Consider the following 17,938-nt stretch of genomic DNA (forward strand, 5'->3'; position numbering starts at 1 on the left):
GCTGGCTTTGGAATAATGGTCCCAACCTATTCACAGAATCACTGAATCTTAGGGATTGGAAGGGACCTTGAAAGATCATCTAGTCCAACCCCCCTGCCAGAGCAGGATCACCTAGAGCACATCACACAGGAACGCGTCCAGGCAGGTTTTGAATGTGTCCAGCGACGGAGACTCCACAGCCTCTCTGGGCAGCCTGTCCCAGGGCTCTGTCACCCTGACAGTAAAGAATTTTTTTTCTGATGTTTACGTGGAACCTCCTGTGTTCCAGTTTGCACCCATTGCCCCTTGTCCTATCACTAGACATCACTGAAAAAAGCCTGGCCTGACACTCCCCCTTAACATACTTGTAAACATTGATGAGATTGCCCCTCAGTCTCCTCTTCTCCAAGCTAAAGAGACCCAGCTCCCTCAGCCTTTCCTCGTAAGGGAGATGTTCCACTCCCTTCATCATCTTTGTGGCTCTATGCTAGACTCTTCAAGCAGTTCCCTGTCCTTCTTGAACTGTGGGGCCCAGAACTGGATACAATATTCCAGATGCAGCCTCACCAAGGCAGAATAGAGGGGGAGGAGAACCTCCCTTGACCTACTAACCACACCCTTTCTAATCCACCCCAGGATGCCATTGGCCTTCTTGGCTACAAGGGCACATTGCTGGCTCATGGTCATCCTCCTGTCCACCAGGACCCCCAGGTCCCTTTCTCCTGCCCTGCTCTCCAGCAGGTCAGCCCCCAACCTGTACCGGTACATGGGGTTGTTCTTCCCCAGATGCAAGACTCTACACTTGCCCTTGTTGAATTTCATCAAGTTTCTCTCCAGCCTATTAGGTCTTGCTGAATGGTAGCACAGCCTTCTGATGTGTCAGTCACTCCTTCCAGTTTAGTGTCATCAGCAAACTTGCTGAGGGCACACTCTGTTCCCTCATCCAGGTCAATGATGAAAATATTGAATAGTACTGGTCCCTGACCCCTGAGGGACTCCTCTAGTCACTGACCTCCAACTAGATTTTATCCCATTGACCACAATTCTCTGACTTTTTCCCTTCAACCAGTTCATGATCCACCTCACTACCTGATCATCTAGAACATACTTCCTCAGTTTATCTACGAGGATGCTGTGGGAGACAGTGTCAAATGCTTTACTAAAATCAAGATAAACCACATCTACTGCCCTACCATCATCTATCCACCTAGTTACTTCCTCATAGAAGGCTATAAGGTTGGTGAAACATGACTTCCCCTTGGTAAAACCATGTTGACTGCTCTTAATGACCCACTTATCCTTGATATGCCTAGAGATAGTGCCGAGAACAAATTTCAAATTTCACCTTTCCAGGTGATGCTGACTGGTCTATAGTTACCCAAGTCCTCCTTCTTGCCCTTTTTGTAGACTGGAGTGACAATATTCAGTAGAATTCCCTCACCCTCTCCAAAACATCCCATTGTACAACCAAAACAAGAGAAAATCACACATCTGGATACACTGCACTCACCCTGTCTTCAAACAGAACCCAAACACATCCAATCAACAAAAGCCTCTCACAAACATACTGAGCTGGAGTCAGTGTTCTGGACTGAGCACAGCCTGGCTTCAGGGCAAGACATGGTAGAATATCCATCTCAACCTTTGCCTTCTCTGAGTGCATATAGTATTACTGCTAACTGGTGTATTGCTGATCAAGACAGGGGTGTGGGGGAGGTGGGGTGTGGCTCAGAAAATAGTTTAGAATGCATTCAGTCTTGGAATGGAAGAAGCTGAAGTTCTCCTCAAAGGTGTGCTGAAGAATTGTGGTGAGAAGACAGACTGAGACCATTCTCATGTATTATCTATATGAAGGCATCAAAAGAAATAGAGAAGCTACATGGATGCAAAGACCAATCTTTGCAGACTTTGCCTTGTCCTCCATCATATACAATGCCTTGCACTGGGTTGGCTGGGGAAGAGTTATCCACAGATGATTAACAGCTAGTTAAATCTGAGGAAGAGTATTTTCTGACCTAGAAGAGGGAAGTAAGTATAGTGGAAAGTTTGTAACTACTGAGTAAGAAATGCTTTTGATTGTAGGTAACAAACTTTCAGTGAAATGGCCTTTTCTAAAGAAATACACACCTGAAAAGACAATGCAATTCCACCATCCAAGAATAATGTTTTCTGTCAAATCTCCAAAGCAAGAATAGCTCATCTTCTGCATCAGCAGATGCTGACCCAATCTTAATATCTACCTTCAGTGCTTAGTGTGTCAACTGCCGCAGGGCTCTGCTACTGAGCAAGATCATTTCTAAATTAATGTCTCTCAGGATGCTCCAAAGCCTTCAGAATGGTTCAGATTTGCATCCCTGTGGCATTCAGTAGTACAGAGCCTGGAATAGAAAAATATCTTTCATGGACCCCAGCATGCTACTAACATGCAGTATGATCATACAGTAACTGGCTGTGGGTAACAGGGTGAACAGCATTCACATGTGAAGCAGAACTTTTTTACAACAAACTTGAAAAACAAACAAACAAACAACAAATTAGTCTGGAAGCTTTAGAAAGCATTAACCCCTCCTAATACAAATGTCTATAGCCTTGACATCTGCTAAAGAAGTGGAAAAGAATTTCTCATAGACATTATCCAAGACTGAGAAAATAGTTTGAAGGGAATTTTTCAAATATCTGTCAGGAAAGCAACAGCAGCTCTGTGGCTTCTCCCAGCCCACAGCCAGCTGGTTCAACTCCCATCGTCCAAGCCCTCCCAGTGAGCCTAGCAGCAACATGAGCATCTTTTGTTCTATCTATATTAATACATCTTTACTGTAGGAACTCAAAAACACTGTCAAATTTCAGCTGAATGAAAAATATCCTGGTATTTGGATTTTCATCCTGAATGTTAACACAGAAAGAAGTCACTTGAAAATTCAGAATTTGAGCTGAAATGTGAAGTTACTATTTCACATGCAATTACTGGTGCTCTGGAATACACATTAGTCTTCAATGTTTTTGCAAGGTGACAGATTAGCAATTTAAGCTTTACTCCAGAGATATGCCATTTTGCAATATAATATACATAAACTAAATTTACATCAATCTCAAAATTTCCCCTGTAGCTAAAATTCAACTGAGGGGAAAACAAAACAAAAAAAGACTTCTTCAGCTCTGTGGCAAATCATTAACACTTCCCACTAATTTGACCAAGGAATAAAAAAGACATTATTGTGATCTTTGAGTATGAAATTACCAAACTTTCTAATACTGGCATCATTCTCTATTTCTTTGCAGCTATCAAACAATTGTACACCCACTATCTGACCTGCTTTCTAACTGTCACTTCATTTTCTGCTGATTCTCTGCTACATTTCCACTTTTTACATTGCATGTAGTTTGAAGCCTTTGTTTCTTGTATCAGATTTTAACATCGTTTTGTTGTCACTCAGCTGATGCATGCTAACTGCTTTGTTGTTTCAATCCTCACAGTTCACATTGCTTTAGTTTGCTAAACTGGGAAGCATTAATTTGAGAGGCCTGGTCAATGATTCCCTTTTGCTGCTCACTATTATTTCTATCTGTTAACTGACTTCTCTGTTCATGGCAGTTTTTTTCCTCAAATTAGCTGGTAGGAAACTTTTTGTACCTGAAGAGGAACAAAGGAGCAAACAAAGCTGCCTTCATTGAAGTAAGAGTTAGAAAAGACCTGTCAGATCATCAAACTAATCACCTGATAAGTACAGGACTATTGCCTCTATTTCTGTCTCAGCTGTCAGCAACCTGAACACGAGGAAGCAATTTTATCCACAGCCAGGCTGTGACTCTGGGTAGGCTGGACCATGTTGCTGAGCACCGCGGGTTTGTAGGCAGAAGTCAGTGCTTTAACTACCAGTCTCTGCTACTGCAGCATAACCAGGGGACAAGTATACTTCTTGGATAGACTTCACAATACTGAATGCATCTGTTTGGTTTAGAAGAGGTAATCCAACTGCCCTTCACACTTTCTGCATTAATAATTGTTTTATTTGTCTTTTTAAATACAACCCATGTTTGAGACTTGACAGGTTGGGATGCAGAGAGGGAAGGCAATGCTCGCTGAGTGTGAATTCTTGAGAATCAAGGATAGTTATGCCAGATGCCCATGAACTGAAAAGCCAGAAGTCTTCCTGGTGACAAGGTGACTGCTGCCTGCAGCAATGGCCTATGTACATCTGATTTTGTCATGGCGCTCAAGATGAAAAAAGGATGCGCTTTTGAAGGAATACTCAGATGTAAGACTTTTCATTCACCTCCACTGACAGAAAATCAATTTAAAGGGAACACAGAGTTCCCTTTGCAGTCACAAACTTAGGGGAAACAGCAAAAAACTGTTGATGTCTTACTTTGGTTTATGTAACAGTCAAGCACTCTACATGGTAAAACTGGCCTACCATTGCACATACATTTACATACCTGCAAGAAGTTGGAGAAGCTAACTTTTCTGATTTACTCATATCTTTTTGTCTAGAAAATGGGATAATATACTTACACACAAATAACTCAAAAGCAAAACCATTGAAAGAGCCCACCACATCCCATGCCTGAATTGGCCATGCAGAATATGCACAGCAGTTCAGAGAGCAGCACCAAAGAGCAACATGGTCTGATGTAGCATCAGCACCTTACTAATCTTTGCTACCACAGCATCTCTGGTGCTTAGAGTGTAACACGGATAAGGGCAAAAAAACCTCATTAGCACTAACAATATATGGGGAAATTATGGATTTTGTGAAAACACTGTTTCCCAGGCATTCTTGTAGATTTACTGCAAATCTAGCTTCTCCGTTTGCTAGATTATTTCCGTTCCAGTATTTGACATTAAAAAAAAAATAAAAACCCCAGAATTATAATATGCATACATGAACTCAGTTGTATAACTCAGCATTTACTGAGCATTATCCTTTGTTGTGCTAATGGGGATTTTGGCTTCCTTCTGTTTTTATGGTCAAGTCACTCAGCTAAGAGACAAGTCACAGCAGTCATTTACAGAGAGCGACTAAGCTACACAGCAGTATGTATCAAGATATAAAGGATCTTATCTAGTGATAGCTGCAGGGGGAATTTCCCTAAGCTGAATGCAATCAGTGAATAGAAAGACAGCCAGCAGTTTGAGCAATAATATTACAGTGTCTTTGAGATTTACAGTGACCTATTTTATTTCTGATCATAGTCACTAAGGGTAGCAGCTCCAATGATATGATGGCAGTGATGCTGTCATCTGGCACTTCCCATGCTCAGGATGCTCCTGGAGTGTTTTTTTAACTAGTGCAGAGCACACCTGAAGGTCTCTGTGTAGGTTTTGGATGCATCTCTTGCTTTGCCATTGTGGACCAGAGCCAGTTTCAACACTCATGCATGTATGATGAGCTACACAGATTTGGTCAACATTGTAAGCTATAGTCTGTCCACCTGTCTGAGAGGTGGTGACCACAACATGTTGTCCAAGTGATGCTCAGCATCTCTGTCTTCCCTCTCTGGAGTTGTTTTGCCCTAGACATTAAAACTCTGCCTTCAGCATTGACAGGGGTTGAGTTTCATTCTGACAGCAGGATAATTACACTGTTGCAAAGTCCTAGGGGCACCAAGAGGCACTACATTCTTTGCCAGGTTGATAGCTAATGTCAACACAAGTGAGAAGGAGCTATGCCATTGCCCAGCTTCAGGTGAGTCAAAGAAATACCTAGTCTAAGAGGCTGGTCTTCTGCTGTTATAAGAGAGGCAAACTTTTCCAGAATGCAATTCAGAAGAGGAGTCAAATTAAATGTATAAAAGTGCCTATGTCCCTGCCAGCAGTTAACTTTGTAGAGATGTAATCTACAGTAGTTTACCTTCACTAGCATCTTTGTGTCTGAGGTAATACCGACTCATTCTTAGGGGATGCTGGCATTTTATGGGAATGAAACGAGGCCATTGTTATATCAAGCCCTTTTTGCAACAGCATCCCTCACTTGCTCAATGCCCTAATGTACATCCACTCCAAAACCAGTCTAATCCTCCCAGCATCCAAGTATACAAGTCTCCAGATGTATTACTACTACTCATATTCTCCAGTATTCATAACTATATGCATGGGATAAGTATTCAAAACTGTAATTTTGGCATACCTCAGACTAGTTCAGGGATGACAAATACAACTTTTGATCACACTCTGTTCATGTGGAAAAGTTAGAACAGCTGCTGCTATTTCAGTTCTCACAGACAGGGAGTTAAATTACCTACAAATAGTCACTCAGCAAGTGTCACTCAGAACGCAGACAGCACTGAGAGTTGTGCTGGTACTACCTGTCTCCCTGCAGACACAAGGGCTTGCAAGGGGATTCCTGGAAGACAAGCTGGAAAGCTGCCCTCTGCAATGCTTACATTAGGGGAGCACCTCCCTCTCACCATTGCCCCTCTAGAGCTGAAATCAAGGTTTCTGGAGCTCCTCCATATTTGTTTTTGGGGGTGGATGGCTTGTTCATTTTATGCATTTTTAAAGAATAAAGAAGGGGTGATGAAAATCTTATCCAATAAGTTTACTGACCATGAAAATAACTCAAGGACAGCACATGGTGAAATAGATAAACCCTGCTGTAACCATCTTGAAATATGACTCACATGGGTAGTTGAAGAGAGGGAAAGCAAAACACATGAATCTTAACATTTGGATTTTCATTCTGTTCCCCTAATTTCCTTGACAATTCTCCTGATCCTACCTCATCACTGTAAATAAGCACCTGTATAACAACAGTTGCTGAACTCCAGCTGCTGGCCAAATAAGTTAATATTTTTCCTCAGGCTCAGCCAGTTCATTTTAAACTGTGTATATGGGATTTATTTTTTTTTCCCAAAAAAGTAATTTATTTAGTTAGTAAGAATATGAAGATAAGCTCTTAGAAATACCCACACAAAGCTATCTTCTGAATTCTGCCTTTTTAAATTTTCTTACAAGCTACTTTCCAGGCAGTCAGCAAAAAATCACAGGATTTACGTACCCAGCAACTCTATAGGCAATAAAAAAACTAATTGCTATGTAGGAACAGGAGAAAAACCTGACAAAGGAAGTAGATAGGACTCTGGAAAAAAATAAATGGGAAAACAGTTCTTAGAAAAGAGTAAATTTTGAAAACAAAATAATAGCATTTTGTGAGAAAAAAAGGTCAAACTTCTTGGAGAAATTAAAGAATTTTGTTTTCTCAAAAAGAATTTGTCTTGGAGAAATTATTAGTCATTAATGGAGAATGGGAAAGTAAAGATGGAAGAAACCTAAGAGGACATCTAGCCTATATCCCTGATACTCCAGTATTTCAAACTGTCCAAGCTCCTTCAGCACAAGACCTGCCTTTGAGGGCTGCTCTTAATACTTTCTCTGCTATAAATGTTCATGCAACACATGTGAACAGAACCAAAGAGATGTCCTAAACTAAGCTGAAGATTTGATTTCAGGGGAGAGTTAAATTACTGTAGAATAGGTTCCATCGGGCAGGTCAGAATGAATATGGTAATTAAACAAAGCAATATTTAGTCCAATTTTACACCCCAATTGTAATATTATTGTGATGATTACTGTCAATTTGTATGATGCAACATGGACTGCTAAGCAGTGACCTTCAGCTTCTCATTTTGTTGATCACTGAAAGGGCTTGATTGCAAAAGTATGAAGACATTTTGTCACTATCCAGTCCATTTTCCCTTATTTATTTGAGCTGACAGCAGGTTAATTTACCTGGAAAAATAAATAGAAATATGATTTATAGAAGTGCCAACCAGGTATTGTTTTAGCAACTTTGTCTAGCATCAGTGTTAAGTGCCATGCATTGTAAATATTCTTCAATTCACTGGACTGTGAAACTAGTTTGAAAGCAAACTATGAAACTTTGCTTACAAAACCTTCACACTGATACATTTAATTTACTATCTCTTTCTGGAGGAAATAAATGTACATTAAAGTTGTGAAACAATGGCAAGTGCAGAGGAAATGTACAAAATGAAAAAATAATTCTTATTGACAGCTTCCTATCTATCCTAATTCTCTGCTCATTTTAGGCCTTTTTTATTATTATTTTAATTTTGTGAGGATTAATACTTAGAAAATAACTTTAAGCTGTAATTCCACAGCATATATAGGCAATACAAATTGTTCTCAAATATGCAGTTATTCTGTGAGGGAAGATAACAATATTTGGTATAGAGTGTAACTTATTTATTCATGCGGCAGAAAAGAGAATGCAGCTACATAAACACCTGCATAAATATAAATCAACAGAGATAAGAAATTTTAAAAATATGCAGAGTCTTAAGACAAAGAGACTCTTGGTTTGCCTGTTCTTCTTTAATTAAATAATGCATTCCAGAAATCTATATTAGGTTCTGGTCCTGTAAACTCTTGCAATATGTTTTATTTTGGTCAAGCGCCTTGTCTAACTGATCAGTTGAATTAGTTCTGTGTATGAGGAAATTGCATTATATGAAATCCACGTTGCCCTGTGCTCATTTTACTGTTCTCTTAGGCAATGCAACTTTGAATCAGCACATTCCCAATGTAGTTCAAGAAATAAAAGGCTCTCCTGAGTAAAAGATAAAGTGCTTTAAAAATGTTCTTAATTCAAATCTATTTTAGACCCCCCAGACTTCTTCCAGAAGATGAGAAAAGAAGCTATCAAGTCCCCTGTTTCTTTGGATGTCCTGAATTGACCAATATACCACAAACCATCAGGAAAATTTATAACACACCTGAAAAGTTCTCTTACAGACCGGAACTGCTTTTACAAGTTGCATGGCCTTTAGTTTAAAGAAATTGGACCAGAACGATCAGATAAAAATACACCTCTACTAACATCCTGATTCCAGAAAGGCCAAGAGGCAGTGAGCTGGAACAATGTTTTTCACTCTGCGACGTCCAAGAACTATTCTAAAAGGTGCATGACCTTTAATTAAGAGAAGGCAGTTTATGTTTAAATTCCCTACATGTAGATCTAAAAAATTTCAGTCTGAAAATCAAAAGACTGAAAACCACTAGTCTGAAAATATCCAGGCAAAAATGTATCAATTATAGATTCAGAGTTTGACAGAAACAGTGGATCTCTGAATCACTACATGAAAAAAGTTCATGTTTTGACTTAGACCTCATTCCAAAAGTCAAACCAGTGCCCATATATGAATCATTTTTTCTCTTAACTTGGCTGACTTGCATATATACAAGTGTATTTGTCATTGACCTACCTAATACCCTGTCTGCTTAAATCTATTGTGGTTTTCTCTTGGTCCTTCTTGATTTAGACTTCCAAAGGGTTATTCTAAGAGGTAGTATGTATTCCCTATCCTTATTCGTATCTAGATGATGACCATTATATTGCAGGATTAAGAAAACTGTGCAACCCAGTTTGCTCACATGCAACACAGATTGTTCTGATCCATAGGCAGAGCCAAAAACTAACTCAACCTTTGTGATTCTTGTTGTCCCTTCACTGTCACATATATATAGAATACATTAGGAGCATTGAGACTTCTAGCTGTGCAGGATATTAAGAAATATTTTTACTGGTTTTGTCTGGGATGGAGTTAATTTTCTTCAGAGTAGTTTGTACAGTGCTGTGTTTTGGATTTGTGATAAAACAGAGCGCTGGGAGCACACCTGTGTTTTAGCACTTGCTGAGCAGTGCTCACACAGAGTCAAGGCCTTTTCTGCAGTGAGCAGGCTGGGGGTGGGCAAGAGCTTGGGAGATAAGACACAGCTGACCCCAACTGACCAAGGGTATATCCCACATCACGTATGACACTGTGTTCAGCAATAAAAGCTGGGAGAAAGAAGAGGAAAGAGGGATGTTCAGAGTGATAGCGTTTGTCTTCCCAGGTCACCATTACACATGATGAAGCCCTGCTGTCCTGGGGATGGCTGAACACCTGCCTATCCATGGGAAGTAGTGAATGAATTCCTTCTGTTTCTTAGCCTGTATGCACAGCTTTTGCTTTATCTATTCAACTGTCTTTATCTCAACCCATGAGTTTTCTCATTGTTAACCTGATTCTCACCCCCATAACATCATGGGGGGAGTGAGTGAGCAGCTGGATGGGGCTTGGCTGCCATATTCATGTTGCAGTAACAGCCTAACTCTTCATTCCTCATCCTGGTTAAGAAAAGCTGCTCCATCCCATATATTTACATGTATTCCAGCTCCTGACTCATGGTGCAGTTGAGTCAGATGTGGGAAAGTAGATACCTTTTAAGATCTGAGCCTTGGGCTCTTACTACTTTATATACAAAACAAGAGCATCCTCTACTGAGGACACCAGTTATTTTCTTAATTGGCATTTTGGTCTCAAAACTTTTTAAACAAATACCAGCAAGACAGAAGCACTTGTTTTGATCTCCAGGTGCCATCATTTAAAAAAATCCCAGACCTATCTTTTCTTCCAAGCACTTAGCATATCCACACTGAAAAGTACTCACAGATATTTTGACTTTAAAGCCATGCACAGACATAAAAAGTACTTGGTTTCGCTGTTCCTTTCCAGACAATCTTTGACAATTATCTGAAAAGCACTGTAATGGCCTTGCTGAAATTCTGACTGGAGAATGCTGTAGAATGTGAAGCTGTACTTGCTGGAGCCTCACATTAACTGAACAGAAGAGATTCAGAACAAGACAAAGCAATTAGGAAGTTGTATTCTGAAGTTAAAGACCAAAGTGAAATGCTAAAGATTAAACTAAAAAAAATGCCAAATCACTGCTGTGCAGAAAATGTGAAAGGTCCAAAACAGATAATTGGATTTCTGCAGTATGTAACAATATTCATTAATAAGATTTTTGAGGGGATAAGTCTCATGAGCTTGAATTTAAGAACTTTATATACTGGTTTAACACACAGTGAAAGTTATCTTATGCTTTTAAAAGTAATACACATAAGTCATATGTAAACATAAGATAACAAAGAGGCTTGGTATTGATTTAACCTACACCAGTTTGAATCAGGAGAGCTAAAAGTGACCTTAGAAAACAACATTAAAAAGTCAACAGCAACAACAACAAAAGACCCAGAAATATTGCTGACTTCACTGGGAAAGGCTCTCACAATACTATCCAAAACAGTATCTAATCTACGGTTGAGGTAAAACAAAATAAAACAAAACAAAACCAAAAACAACCAAGGACAAACCAAAACCAAACAACAAACCAAAACCAGGCCAAAGCTAGGTCTGGAAGTGAACCAAAACTGTGAGTTTAGATTCAATGCCACCTGCAAGTGGACAGAAAAAGTGCGGTAGCTGGAAAAGAAAAAAATAATAAAGCTGACAGCAACAGAAGTTATATATCTACTGGTAAATCTTAAACAGCACAAAAAAACCCCACATTATGAGGCATGAGAACTCAATTTTTTGTATGTTTAAATATTAGAAAACTCCCTAACATTATTTTGACCTGGATCAACTTGTCATGTTTTAACCCCAGCCAGCAACTAAGGCCCACGCAGCTGCTCACTCACTCAGCTGCAGGGGGTGGGGAGAGAAGGGGAAGGGTAAAAGTGAGAAAAGTTGTGGGTTGATATAAAGACAGATCAAGCAACGCCATGCACAGAAGCAAAGCAAAACAAGGAATTCATGCACTACTTGCCACAGGCAGACAGGTGTTCAGCCATCTCCAGGACAGCAGGGCTCCACCACACGTAATGATTACTTGGGAAGACAAATGCCATCACTCCAGATGTCCCCCCTTCCTACTCTTTCTCCCAGCTTTTATTGCTGAGCATGATGTCCTATGGTATGGAATAACCCTTTGGTCAGCTGGCATCAGGTCTCCTGGCTGTGCTTCCTCCCAGCTTCTGCTCACTGGCAAAACATGAGAAGTTGGAAAGTCTTTGATTTCTTAGAAACACCTAAAAACATCAGTGTATTATCAACATTCATCTCATATCAAATCCCATACTAAGTCCAAAACATAATGCTATTCTAGCTACTAAGAAGAGAATTAGCTCTATCCCAGCCAAAACCACTACGGACACAAACAACTTATGGGCACGTGTTAGGAATTAGCTCCCAACATGACCATTACCTGCAGGCAGCCTAGATGTAATCATCCCTTTTTGGAGGTTAAACCAGTTTAACAGTTGGATGTGGGCTATTCTGTGCCAGTCGGTCTTAGTGCTGGAGAATATTCCCAGATATGTTTAGTTTATGGATATTGACATTGTCAAATATTCCAGGTTGTAGGCATCTGAAATTATTACAAGAATGTGACCTGCAGAGCTTTAGAAGCAGTTAATAAACAACTGCAGCATATGAACTGATAAGCTGTACAAGTGATGGAGGAGCTTTGAAAGACTCTACAAAGTGTTTTCTCCTGCAAGAACAACTTCCTTGCAAACCATATATTTAACTACAGTATTTATTTTGTAAATAAATTATTGCTAAGAGGCAAGAGATTCAGACTGCATTGTTGGAAATAGAAGAAGAAAATAAGAAGTCCCCTAATGATCACAAAATAAATTTAGTACTTATCACATGGAGGAAAAGCATTATAATCCTCTTGAAAGTGCTTGAAAAAATTCAATATATATATTTAATAATTATTATTCCTACTCTCCTGATTACAGCTGAGAGCTGTTGCTCCAGTGTGCTTAACTCTTGGGCAATTTCTATTCCTTAGTGAATGGGAAGTCTGAGGACAAAAAACAGCTGGTTTCCCAGCCAGCAATATATCTGCATGAGCAAAGTTTCAGGACAGCTTGCTATGTTAGGGCCACAGGCCTATTTAGAATAGAGACTAGTGAAACACAAATAGCACAATGCATTTACTTAGGACATGAAAGAGTTCCAGTTTTTGATGATGGCAAAGGCTAGTATTTTCTTTTGGCTTGCTGAAGGCTACTTGAAGAAAATACAGGGTTCAGGGATGTAGGAAGAAAATGGGTTGAATCAGTCAGATTAAAGAGGAAACAGAAAAGGTTCTACTTCAGTGGCACCTTTACCCTGTACAGTCATCAGCTGAGCCCAGAAACATGACCTCATGTCTTTGATGTTGATTAGGAAGTTTACTGTCCAAATCTCAGAGCTCCAGACGGCAAATGGGATTCATCAAATTAGAAGTGGGTTATGTGTAGCATACATCTCAGCCAAGTCACCATGGGATCCTTCTACAGTTCTGCAGAGAGCAGGGAACTGGGCAGGGACAGCAAGAAGGGTTCAGGGTCTGCTTCATTTCATCCTGAAATAGACACCTTTTATGTGGTTGGATGAAATGTACTTTAATTTCCACTCACTTTGCTGGGGACCAAAGCAACCAGACAAAGCTAGGTGAGCTCAACCAGAGTTACTGGCTTGAGGGTCTTTGAAGTGAACACCCACAAAAGGTATGCACATATACATATGAGCACAACCGAGTTCAGTGCAAAAAGTCAGATACTAGAGCATGCTTTGCACTGCCCAGAAACAATGCAAGGGTTAGGCAGATCCCATCTTAGCACAGGTTTGGTTTAACTGGTACTAACCCAAAAATTAGGAAAGGTATTGGACTGGTAGAGCAATAATCCTGAGGGCTTCAGGGTGAACTATTGATCAGTGTGGGCAATGGAACGTAAAGTATCCTAAAGCAGTTTCAGATACTTCAAAAGCAAAAATATTCAGTGCTTTATGAAGGGTGTGTGTTTTACAGAAGAGATTTCTCACCTATGAGCACATCCCCTTTCATGAACCAGAGTTTGCAATAAAACTACACACATGCTCAGGCAATAACCTAATCACCTTACTTTCAATTGACTTTACAGATAGCTGAAACCAACCAATGTCTGGCAAGAATCACTAGTTCAGGCTGGTCAGTCAGGTCAGAAGGTCAGAAAAGGGCTGGAGAGATAAAATAATGTATAGGACTAGGCCTGCAGATACAATAAATACAACTTTTGCCCTTGGCCACACATCACAAGATCTGATTGCAGGAAATCAGTGAAGATGAGGCAGCTGTTTACATTTTCCCTTCATACTCCTGTGGTTATTTAAGACAACAGAACAATGTGAAAGGCAATGGTGCTATCAGTATAGACTTACACACAGCTGACATTATTAATTATATGCTTCTTGTGTCACAGCCAAAACTCTCAATACTTCAGTTTGTAAAAAGTCAACAAAATGTGGAAGCGTGAAGTTTCAAGTCATCTGAAACACACAGCACTTATTAAAACTGTTTGTGGGTTGTCACCCAGGAATACTGCATAATACTGCAAGAGAAAACAAGCTAGAGAAGACAGATGCCCTAACAGCTACTAATTGGAATCTAATTACTCTTTCAATTACCTTTACTCACTACTTTAAGTCCCCAAGCCAGCTACTGACAGACATCAGCTGTTCATGTGGCATCCTCATCTGGCACAAACCGTATTGAGTGTGACATCAAATGAGACCTTGTTACACCAATATTAGCAGCACGCCTTTCAAACTCTCTGCAGTAGCAGGGTGTGCTGAACATTTCATAGCCCAGATTTATAGCTAGCATCTCCTTTCCAAGGCGATACAAAAACCTTATTTCTGCAGGATTTCAGTGCTGCGTAGCTGAATACAGGTGATTTAATTCAACGTACAAACACAAACACATGGCCAAATCACAGTCAGGCTGGACTAAACATGACTTTCTCCATCCTATTACTTGAGTTCAGTCCCCTGCTGTTAAAAGCAATTTTGTCATATAGCTTCTGGCATCAATCCCTTCCTTACTTGAAAACCAGAGAAGGTTTTGTGCATACTGAAGGAATGAAACATTATTCCTCCAGGGAGAGCTTTCTATATATTCTAAGGAATTGCAAATCCCATCATCTAGAGAGATACATACACCTGGTTACAACTTTTCACAATTCTGGAAGTGCCTAGAGTCCTCCTGCAGTTGCAGGATTTCCCCAAAGTGGGTCTGTAGCTGTTTGCACTGTGAGCAAGCCCACACTGTCATGAGCACACAACACAAGCACAAGCGAAAAATGAAACAATCTCTATTTACAGATGAGGAACAGAAGCTAAGACACACCTCCCCCAAAACATGGGAGAATCAACATCTGATTTCCTGCTTTCAGTGCAGTGTTGTTACTGTGGGTCTGCCCTTTTCTCCTCGGAAGGATGGGCCTCTTTGCTTGTAAAGGAAGAGGAGGCTGACAGGAGACCTCATCACTTTCTACAACTAGCTGAAAGGCTCTCTCTGAAAGCTGAAATTGTAGAGAGGTTGGTGCTGGTCTCTTCTCACAAGTAATTAGTGATAGAACAAGAGGGAATTGCTTCAAGCTGCAACAGGGGAGGTTTAGACTGGACATTAGGAAAAAAAAAATTCACAGAAAGAGTGGTTAGACACTGGAATAGGCTGCCCAGGGAGGTGGTTGAGTCACCATCTCTGAATGTGTTTAAGGGTCATTTGGATGTGGTGTTGGTGGATATGGTTTAAGGGAGAACTTTGTAGAGTAGGGATGATGGTTGGACTTGGTGATCCCAAGGTCTTTTCCAACCTGAATGGTTCTATGATTCTATGAAATAAACACATCTTAGTTACCTGGGGACCAGAATTTTTGAAGCCTGCAAAGCCATGAGACTGTTTGAGACAAAGAGTTAGCCAGCAGGAGAAACAGTATCCAAGTGTGACAGGTTACCACGGAGGTGGTTGTACCACCTGGCTGTGATTACAGTGATATTGCTGCAGCCCACAACTGCAGGAGGAGGAAACTGTGCATGGTTATTGTCTAGCACACTCTTCCAGGCAGCATACACATGCTGTAAGCTCTTTCATAGGTGATTTGGCCAGGCTTTGTGTTGTATCTGCCTTTTTTCTATGAGTCTCTCAGAACATGCTCTTTCTTCCTAAAGGAAGGGTTCTATATTGCAGCAGCACAACTGCAGGCACGTGAGATGGCAAAAGGCTGACACTGATATGTTTAGCTTGAAGGAAGAAAAGCCTATAATACCCAGCAAGGAAAAGCTCCTGCTCCAGAGAGCAGGACAGTTTTCTCTCAAGCACTCCACAGCTGGGGAAGGATCAGCTTGCCCAGCAGATGTTTTCTCCATTTTAGGTTCATCTGCCTCAGTTTGACCAAGGTCTGCAGGCCCACATACCACATAGAAATGTCAATGGTTCTTCTAGGAATACCCCTTCTCTCCCATGAAGCAAGCGATAGACGGGTTTTCAAAATACAAGAGCTAAGAAGTGACAGGGAATTATCTCAAGCTTTCACTCTCAACTACATTGCTGAATTGCTAAGAATCCTAAGCATGGTCCCTGGGCTAAACAGCACCCTCCTAAAAAGCTTGCACGTTGGCTTTGGGAGTTAGTATGGCTGGGGAATTAATCCAGTTTGAGCATCTCCAGCCTTTTAAAGAGGATAAGAGGCTTTAGCAATATGGACATGGACTGTTCATGACCCTGTCTCAGTATCAGCAAACAGCCCCAGACAAAATTTATTAATACAGTTGCCAGCTTAGCATTAATTATGTCCTGTCAACATATTTGCCAAACTGCACAGCTCCTCTTTAGACAGTTCCAGTGGAAATAATCAGTGAAAGTGATCAAAGTGAAGAAAATAAACTTTTGCTGCAATTCCCCTTTCTTCTTGCATCTGCCAGAGACCACAGGGTTACTAAGATCAATAGTAATTTGTTTTCCTGCACAAATCCCTGCTTGGGAAGAGGTGATTACAAACTGCAGACCAGAACTCCTTCTGACCACACTCATTGATTTCTCCCATTATTTAGCTGAACTTGGTTATCAGTATGAGGAAACTCCTAATAAGACCAAGAGGTGGTTTTTTTAATTCTAAAGAAAGATGATTACTGATGTGCACACAAATAGGTCAAGCTAGCAGATAGAATATAAAGCAGTTTTCTGTCCTAAAGCATCTCTCTGGAAGAAAAATCATGATCAGCCTTGCATCAATTTGTTTCCTTATTACAGGCAAATTTGGGGTGTATGTAGCAGCTGACCAGATCTTTTGCCTTCTGCTGCAAGTGAAAAGCCAGGCAAACAGCCGTACAAAGGCAAAACAAGCTGCAAAAGGAGAAGCAGCTCTACTGAAGAGACAGGAACAAGTCCTGCTGCCATGGCAGTTTAGAAGATTCCTAATCCTTAGAAATCCCTCCCCTTCCAGAAAACAAAAATAGTCTTTAACAGATACTGACTTTTCCAGTACAAAGAATCCATTTTCAGAGTAGGAAACAGGGGAAGGGAGAAAGATGTCCTGTACAAAAAGCTGTGTGTATGCCTCCATGCAGCCTATTTACCTACACATCTCCTTATATTTTTAGTGAACATTGTTTTTTTTACATTCATTTTGACCTAGACTGTAACATATTGTTCTGTAAGAGGTGTATAGAGGGATTCACCTTCCACAGCTCACAATGAACCAACATTCCTTTTTATTACTTCTTTACAATTTATCTCCACTGAATATTGTTCTGATTATTAAAGGAACAGTATTTAGAGAGTGAAATTATTTAAAATATTTCATTTAAGGTAGTATTTAGCACAAGACATTTCTTCGGGGGATACTGCACTACTTTCTTAAGCCACTGTTCTGCAAAGATGCACTAACTTATTGTACAGACCTCTCTGCTGGGTTAAGACCTTAATTATTTAACCCCAAACTTTGACATTTTCCAGAAATGCTACTTGGTACTTCATCCATATATTCAAAGGGAAGGAAGGATGAAGGGAGAGACAGCTGGTTCTTTTCTATTTTTATTTTTTATTCATTATTAATATTTACTAAATAGCTGTTGAATTTATTTGCTGTCTCTGCACATGAATGTAAACATGTTTTAAGTGATGTTCCCCCATCCTATTAGATTTGTAGGACCTAATATCCTTGAATACATCACAGAATCACGGAATCTTAGGGGTGGGAAGTGACCTCGAAAGATCATCTAGTCCAACCCCCCTGCCAGAGCAGGATCACCTAGAGCACATCACACAGGAACGTGTTCAGGCGGGTTTTGAATGTCT

The sequence above is a fragment of the Apus apus genome, chromosome 2 (genome assembly GCF_020740795.1).
Source record: "Apus apus isolate bApuApu2 chromosome 2, bApuApu2.pri.cur, whole genome shotgun sequence".
NCBI lineage: Eukaryota > Metazoa > Chordata > Aves > Apodiformes > Apodidae > Apus > Apus apus.